The sequence below is a fragment of the Sturnus vulgaris genome, chromosome 7 (genome assembly GCF_052056855.1).
Source record: "Sturnus vulgaris isolate bStuVul1 chromosome 7, bStuVul1.hap1, whole genome shotgun sequence".
NCBI lineage: Eukaryota > Metazoa > Chordata > Aves > Passeriformes > Sturnidae > Sturnus > Sturnus vulgaris.
The window spans coordinates 31,403,937-31,413,366 of record NC_142249.1 but is presented as its reverse complement, the minus strand read 5'-3'; positions in this window follow the sequence as shown (position 1 = coordinate 31,413,366).

The window sequence follows — 9,430 nt, the reverse complement described above, 5'->3', positions numbered from 1 at the left end:
AATCTCATTTCCCAACAACTCAGCTGGGCATGTTTCAACAATAAATGACAATACAAAAGTGAAAGTTTGCAAACCTCATTAGTAACCCTAGAGTGAGGTTCCTATTTTGAAACTACTTTCTTTATGGATACAAGGATAATTTTCTCCCTGTATCACACTTTGACTTCACTGTTTTCGTACCAAATCACACAGTTTTAGTCTGTTGGCTCAAATCTCAAATGAAAGCAGCTTATTTCCTCGCTAACGCCTTTTAATTTCTCCTTCCATCTGTTACTACTTCAGTATCCAAGTGCCTGTAGCCGGCAGTGTTGGGATAGAGGTAACACACCTCGCACTCTGGACTCAGACTCTGCTGAGCTCGGCTCGGGAGCAAGGGGATCAGGAAGATGGTGCTGAAGAAAATCAGTGCTCTCCAACCTCAACTCTGCCTTCTCCAAGCAATTTTAAGTGGATATCTTGGCAACCCTGGATATCAGAGGGGCATCGCCTCACTCCCTATTCCAGTGATCCAGGTGAGGAAAAATGATCTCTTGGATCTTAGAACAAGAAGGAAATTGCTATTGCTGGAGATTAATTTCACCCTTTCACCCTCCAGGCTTTCTTCTCTGCTTCAAGCAAAGCTCAGCCAAGCCAAGGGCTTGAGCTCTCTGAGTCAAGCAAGGTGTACAAGAGTAACTGTGGCTCTGGGGCTGAGTAACAGAGGGGAAACTGGCAAAAAGGGAAAAATTGTTTTTAGAGCAGACTCGAGACAGGAAAGTGATGAAGAGGAGGGTCAGAAGATGGAGCTGGCATGGAGATGTGGGAGAGGAAGGAAGGAGCAGGTGAGCAGAGGGCCACAGCAGGAGAGGTCACCTGCTTGGTGAGGTAGTTTTTCTCTGAACATAAAAGATCGAGAAAAAGTGATGTCCTGGAGGGCCTTTCCTGAACATCCTTCTCTCAGTGAAAGCTGTCTGTTGGCAGGATCTGCCAAGGATATGCAACACAAACAGGTCTTGCAAGGGATGGAACATCTTCATGTTTGAATACACAACTTAGCATCTGCAAGTCAGTATGTTGGCCTATCAGGAAAAACTGTTCCCAGTCAGGCTTTTGTAGAGTGGAGCATGGGAACATCTCAATCTTGACTCACTATGTACAAGTAAACCACACATTCAGAAGATGATACATTAATCTGAATAATTTCCAGAGAGTCCTTATCCTGTATAAACAGAGTGCATAGTATTACAAGCTGCTACACAGTTTAACAGCTTATGATAGCATCTACTATAATGCAGAGAACCAGTGATTACTTAATTAGAGGCTGTCTAAAGGTTTGTGATAAATGCATCCGTGTGTAATTTTAATTTTTCGAGTTCTTCTGAACTGTTTATCTTTCAACCCTAAAATGCTCTTAACCTTTTGTAATGTTTTAAAGAAAAAAGATAAGCATTTTGCATTTACATAAACAGGATTTCAAGTATTGTATATACATCTATTAGTTAAGATTCCTAGGGGAGGGGAAAAAACACATTATTCTTTATTTTCAGGTGAACCTGGCCCCAAGAGGTTAAATAAATCACAGAAGGTCACTTGAGGGAGGTAGTGGCAGAGTCAGAAGTGATGTTACAGCTCCAACCCTCCCAGCTCTCATGGTGAACTTAAATCATATCTGTTATTCAAGAATTTGCATGGCTAACAAGCCAGTTACACTTTAAATTGTGTCTTTTTCTTGTCCCATTGACTCCCCTAAGACACGGAAGCCATAAAACATTGTCAAAGGGGCAGCGTGCAGTGAATGCATTAGTGAAAGCTGCAGCCAGAGATAAAACAGATTCATAAGAAGTAAATCCAGTCAGTGCAAAGGGAGGCCAAAGGAAGGAATGAGGTGTTTCAGAATGAGGAAGAGAGTTGAGGAGACAGAGAGGTGTGGACAGTGTCAGAGGTTGAAGAGAGAGCGGGGTGGGAAGGACGGGTGACAAAGGAGTGCCTGCTGTGCCAAACCCCTCAGAAATGCCAGTGAGGTGCCTCTACATGAGCAAAATAGAGAAGGCAATGCACTTACTAAGTGTGTCATCAGCCAGCTGAAAGCAAAGCCCAACAGCAAATGCTCAGAGATGAGTTAGGACAGGATTTACCTCACCAAAACTCAGTGATCTGGAAATTGCTCTCTGTGAAGAAGCTCTTTGTTGCTATTTCTCCTCAGTCACTGCAGGGAGCAGACATGTCCAGCTGCATTTATACACCTCGGCTTTGGATGACTAAAGGTAGGGAAGACATACCCTTAGGCTCTGGATTTAAATATGACTTTTAAATCAGGTTTCCTCAAGGAAAAATATCCAGCTTGAGGAGCTGGCAGTAGTTGTGCTCATAAGTAATGGAGTCACAGGAGCAACAAAAAGGTAAAGTTCTGAAAGGAAAATTCAACTTCAGGTTTTTTTGCAGCAAATTAAACTGTGGAATATCTCAGATAACAGATCCACTTTGTAACTGTTTTTTATGGGGAAAATAAAAGTCTTCTCTGATTTTTAATAATTAAACCCAAAGCCTTAATTTTTTTTTTTTAAACCCAAAAGGCAAAAACCCCCCTTCTGTTTTACTACACGTTTCTCATTCTATTGCTTTCTCTGTACCATTTTTTTTCTTATATCTTTCTTAAAGTTTGGTGCTTGAAGCTGGGGGCTCTATTATTCAAACTGGGGCTTGAGCTAAAAACCAGACTAACAACCATTAATACGATTCCTGTTTCTTGGATAGTAATGTCAATTCCCATGAAAAAACAGGTATGTAGAATTAGTGAATTCACGTGGAATGCAGCCCAGCTGCATCATGAGGCCTTTACACTCCAAATCAGACTCCTGAAATCACTGGCTAAAAGCCCATGACTTTCTAACAATTTCGCACTCTAAAAAATTGCATTTGATTTTAGAGGTTTTAGAGAAACCTGTGTCCATAACTGCAAGAGCAAGGATTATACTCACTGGAATGAACTGTTCTTGCTAACACAGCATCAGCAGAAGTGTGAGCAAGGTCATAAAAATGATCAGCAGAATATGCAGTTTATTTCCTTGCTTCTCTTTTTTAAAAACCTCATCTGCTGATTCAGTCTTAAGGTCCTGTGCTGGGCCCACAAGTTTCTTTCCTGGAACACTAGTATTTAACTCTCAAGGGCTTTGCAGGAGTGAAGCAACTTCATAATGTCACAGAAAGTCTCTCACTGGTAATAAATGCAGATGTAAGAACAAAATACAGCGTTATCCCAATGGCTCTTGTTGCAGCAGGGCCCAGTATGATCTCCTGCATAAAAAACATCCTATTTCTGAAAAGTAATCTTCACACTGCATCTCAATTAGTTTGAAAAGCAATGTATTGTTAATGTATTTTTATTTACAGGTCCATAAGCATTATGGGCTTATGGAAATAACATGAGTGAGCTTTTCTGATGATCATGTCCCAAGCCATTCCAACAGTGATGGGCTCTCTCTGGGGCTTTTCTGCTTACTTTATTCCCTTTCTGGTAGAAGCAGCTGATCTGAAAAGCCACATGAATATACTCCTTAGTATAATCCCTTTAGTTCCCTGCATGACTGTAATTGAACGCATTGGCAGACTTTGTTTATATTTAAATATTTTCGTAGAAGGGAAAGTCATTCCAAGTTGACTATTCATGAGGCCAAAAATTTCATTAGGAGCCATTTGAACAATTACAATAAATAAAAAAATCATTATTTGTCAGTACAGTTGTGCCATAAACACCATAATTTATATTAAAAGAATTCTTAGTCCCTAGTGAAATGTCTTTGTTTATGATAATCACCACAACAAATTTATTGAGTAAGAAAGAAAACACATATGGCTTTGTAATCCACAGTTAGGTTGTTATATTTGAAATTTAATTCAGAAGGATAGAAAGGTTTCTTAGGACTGAAGAGATTATAGGTACTGTAATATCTAATAACATTATAAGATGAAGGTGGTGGCTCAATGTAATAGACACCCACTAAGAGACAGGATGGGCAGGACTTTCTGGATTCAAATCCAGTCTCCAGGTACTGCAAGCGACTGGATCACATGATCCATTGAATACATTTTGTGAGCTTCACGAAAAACTAGGTATGGTTTCATACCTGTAATTTTTATACCCTCACCATGCAGGTGAATAAAGAACACCTGAGTGATAGTGTAAATTATTCATGGCCAATTTATACCTACTTGCTCATACACACAGATGACCTACCCTTAATATTCCCCCTACCTGATGCATTTACAGAAAGTAATCAACTTTTCAGCTGCTGGGCTAAACAAGCCCCTTATGCATGCTGCTCTTTCATGAAATGTTCTCCAGTCTCCTCTTAGCAGCCCTTTGCTGTACCCATTTCATTAAGAACCCAGCTTTCTTTAACATCATTTCATTCCAATATGCGTTTCATTCCAAACAAAATCTTTTTAGGATCTTATTCAAGGATGTCCATACTTTCCTTGCTTTGCTAGAAATGTGTCTCCTACTGCATTTTAGAGTTTCAGTTGCCTTTGCCATGCCCATGCTGCACTGAAATGTGAAATCTTTCAGTGTCATTGGAGGTTTCCTGCAGAATTTTGTCTGCTGCTACCTCCCTTACTGCTTCTGTGGCCTTGCTCTTCAAGGATATTCCGTTCTTGCTGTGTGATAGTCTGAGCTTTCTCTACACTGGTGATACCTCCTAACTTGGTGAGTTCAATGTATTTTTATAATCAGACACCTCTGTTTTCCAAATAGGTCACTGACAAAAATAATAACAATCAGTCTTTAGACTTACAGTTTACGAGCTCTGAATAATTCCCTTTCAATACAGTTCAGCTTCTCATCTTCCAACACCATGTATGCCTCACAGTTCCTCTATAAATCTCAGACTTTTCCATGCAGGAGATATAAATTTATACACAGCTCCTCATCAGCTATTTTATTCAAGTCCAGGCAGACAGATTTCTCTTATTTGTCTAGCTAATTAATTACTCTATCAAAGAAAGGTATTGAATTAGTTTGATATTATCTAGCCTTGGTAAATACCTGTTCCATTTTATAATGTTTTCCAGTGACTGTCATGTATTTTACAATTCTCTCCTCCCACATTCTTTCCAAAAGCCTGACATAAAATATTGGCCTACACAAAACAAAATATATTGTGATTTTTCAGTGAAAAATCTATGTTTTATTTGTCTTTGGTACAGATTAGTTATTTACATCAATATACAATTTTGACTAGCAGGTAGTGTTGAGCAGCAGTTGTAGATTGGTTGACTCCATATTCCCAGCAGAAATGTATATTCATCCTTTTTTAACTCTGAATGGTGTTAGTATCACTTTTTTAAAGGATTGAAATACAAATTTGGCAGGCTGGTCCAACCGAGACACAGCCTCACACCCAACAGGGTGTTTCCTGAACAGCTTTATAGTTAATTGATACATGTTGCAGAAAATCAGAGGACAACATGTATAGTGACTTGTGCGGCGATCATAGGCGTTGGGCATGGCAGAAATACAGGTTTTGAAGAAACAGAGAAGAGTTAGGGAGGATTTGGCTGAGAGGTGTTGGATGTTTCAGATAGAGATAAATTGCACAGAGTGTTGTCTTCTTTGTGCTTAATTTTAATTATGTTGTGGGCAGTACACAAATTGAAAGAAGAGCTAGTAAGAAATGAAATCAAGACTTGAATTTCAAGTCCACTGCTGACCCACAGACTTTGTGTGTCCTTGGGCAAAATGCTTTGTTGGGTATTTTTTCGTCTCACTGCCTCATCTGTAGAACAGAGATAACACTACTTCTTTTTCCCCAACCTGACTATTTACATAATAAAAGCCTTTCCATGCATGACAGACTCTTATATATTTGTACAGCATCTAGAATAATGAGGACCTGGGTCTTGGGACTACAACACAAACAATAACAACAATTAAGATTATACATCCAAAATATACCTAATGCACCTCATACTACAGTACCTTGCCAAAGAGACATGACTTTATTCCACAATGAATTCTGTGCCTTTGACTTCTGCAGTCCCTCCTCTTGTGCTGCTCTTTTGCCTAAGAAAAGGTTTGGCAGAGAGTTAAGTTTAAGGTAAGCAGTGACAATGCTTTTGAGGCGTACTGCAGGTGGAAGGCATGATGGACCCCAGAGTCCAAAGGGAATTGCATGGAACTGGGCAGCATTGTGCAGCATCTCTGCATTTCTGCAGCAGCTCTCCTGTGGCCCCATTCATCTCCCACTGGGTCAGCCTTAAAGGATGCTTGTCCCTCAGAGAAAAAGGAAAAGGAAGAGCCTCTCATCCATATTGCCACTGGGAAGGACTGTGCACCCACTGCAGGTGAGACCAACACAGAGCTGTCTTCTTGGTAAGCAAACCCCACACCCTTGGAGAGGCCTCAGCACATTTGGGGATGCAGTATGAAATTTGGATGTGCTCATCCTGTTCCATGCTTGTGGGGTGGGGCACAGGAAAAAGCACCCCCTCACCATCATCCTGGAGGCTACAGGATTGGAGATCCATTACTGTGCTGCACATTTTCCTAGGAAATGCTCCCTGAAGAGTTTATGCTCAGCTTGGAGAAAGACAGCTTCCCACGCCAGAACTTTTGGGAAGTGGGAAGCTTTTTCCCCCCCAGCCTGTATGCCCAGAAGGTAATGCCAAAATATGTTGGAGGTCAGGCTGGGTTCACACTGCGATTTCTCTGCGTGCTGAGAGAAAATAAAACAGAGGGTGCTTGGCTGCCCTGAGCTGGTATGTCCAGGCCCTGAGGCTGGGCTGGCTCTGCAGCTACTTGGCATGGAGAGGAGGAAAAACATGCATAAATTAGGAGCTCTTAAGGCCAGTTTCCTTCTTTGGTCCCAGAATAACTGGCCGAGGGCACTTGTATTGCAGCAGCAGACCAACCCCTCCGTGCTGACAGGTGACACTCGTTAGTGCTTCCCTTGTGCTGGCAGATGCACCACGACATTAATTACACTGTGCAGCACTGCCCTGGCTAAAAAACATTGACGTTAAAAAGAACTAACTTCATCCCTCTCCTTTTCTTCAAAAGATTTTTACAAACAAAAAAGAACAAGAGAAGTGATGGTAACTGCATTATTAATAATACATAGTTGGAAATTATTTATTTGGTTTCCTGTCCTGCACGAAGAAGATGGCATTGTGCTGTGACTATTGTCTTGTGGGAACTCAGGCTGGATCCCAGGTGTCTGTTACAAATGCTGGGCACCAAATTAAACACCCACGCATTCTGAAAGGACCAACAACACAGCACGAGGAATTATTCATTTTGCCAGCAGTAAAATGACAAAGCAGAGGAGTGACAAATGCTCTAGATAAACCCAGAGCTCCAATTTAATGCATGGGATAAGGACCTCTTTTTCCAAATAAAGACTCACAACTCTTGCAGTTTCTTACTTCTCCATAATTTAGCTGTGCACATATTTGGCATTTGAGTGTGACGGATTTACACATTTGCTATCAAATGAGCTGCAAGAGCTAATCAGCTCATGCAGAATTGCACATATTAATGAAGCAGGCTCTTCTGCATGCCTGCGATGTAGACACCCACTTAACTGGGGCACCAGAGACTAATTTGAAAAGATTTTGTTCACGTAGCTCTTTTCCTATGATGAATGCTTGCAGGGAATCATGCTGTAGAGAGGGAGCAAGCAGTATCTGCAAAATCTGGCTAAATGGTTCTCATTACTGAGTGATGGAAGAGCAATAGGAAAGATAATTTATTAGTGGCTCAAAGCTAATGAGAATAATTAGCACTATTATGCTTTCTAAGCAAACACAGAATAACTGTTCCTTAAGGAGCGCTGTCTCCCTGCAGCAGTGCCGAGTGCTCTGGGCAGGAGGACATGACTTCCAGGGGCAGGAACCTTACAAACCAAGGACCAGGGCAGCTGTGTGGAAACACCCAAACATCCTATGGGCCTGCATTAGAGCTGTGATTTCCTAAATATTGGGCTAACAGACCATCTTTTTTTCTATCTCAAAACCAACTACACTGGGCTGATGAATAGCGTTTACACTTAAGCTTAACTCCTCGGAAACCAGAGGTTGGAAATAGCTGCCTTGGATACTGAGATTTTTTGCAATATTGCATTACACAGTACCTTCCAAAACGTTGCAAAAGCCAAGCCAGTCAACAGTGCTTTGCAGGGAGTAGTTCAGCAGCAATGGTCAGTTCCCAGGAATCCTGGCTGCCAGCAGAAAAAATGGCATTTGGCTTCATTTCCTTTGTAGACACCCAGGTATCCTCCTTCCTCACTCTGTAAATAAAAGCAAGATGTGCAGCAAAAACATAGCATTTTCTTATGATCAGTCAAAGAAACTAATGGGAAAAATTCTGGTTTCCAATCAGTTCCAGCACAGAGCAGTAATGTACACAACGGGATTAGCCAAAGGGCTGCACTCTTGTGGTTCCTGCAGAGCCATGGAACGCTCGGCGATGCTGGGCTGCCAAAGGCAAAGGAAATGCCAGCGTTTGGCTACAGTGCTCAACACCTGCTGATAAAAGCTGACTTTCCCCCCACCTCTCAGTTTTCCAAATTTACTTCTGCAGTCCCAGTGTTCCATTACAGACCCAATCACAATAAAGTAAGCTATTAAATTAAAACGAGGTGCACGTGGGCAGCAGTCCCCACTCCCTCGAGTGTCGTTTGGAGCAAATAGCTTGTTTCATAGTTTGTAAAACGCAGTTGGCAGGGGTTCAGTGTTATTCTAGGAAATCCATGTAGGCAATGTTTCTTTCTTGTAATATAACACTATCAAGAATATGGAGAGTGATTCTGATTTTTATTTTTTAAAAGGCAAACAGACAAAACATCTGTAGGCTATGTCACCAGGTCTTGACTTTTCTTTTGAAAAGCAGTTTGCCTCTAAAATCAAAATCACTCATAAAGCAATTTCATCTGAAACAAGATTCTCTGAAGCATTCTCTTAGAGCTTACTCATGATGGGAGTTTTATCTGCTTTTTTACTCCCAATTTAAATACTGCAACAACATAGACCTTACCTCTCTAATCTTTTTTCAGCAGTAACATCAATCTATCTTTGCCGATGCCTATCGAAAGGATTTTAAGTTAGCAAGATTTGGGGACTTACTTTGGTCTTAAAGGGAGTTTAGAAAAATTCCCAAGGCTTTTTCACACAACTGCAACTATTTAGGAGAGGCTTGGGGGTCAACATGACTGTCAGATCCAAAATGCAATTTTACAGGAGGAGGAAAGAGGAAATGGAGATTTGTTAGGCTGCTTTTCTTGACTCAGATTGGAAAGCAAGTCTCTTCCAGTCTCTTTTGGAGGAGTTGCTCTGGTTTGAACAAGTAAGGGCATAGTTACTGGGTCAGAGATAGATGGATTACAACAAAGCCAAATCATTCTCTGAGGTTGCAGGGGCTGGGATAGAAGCTTATGCTCATCTTGGGACTCCCAAC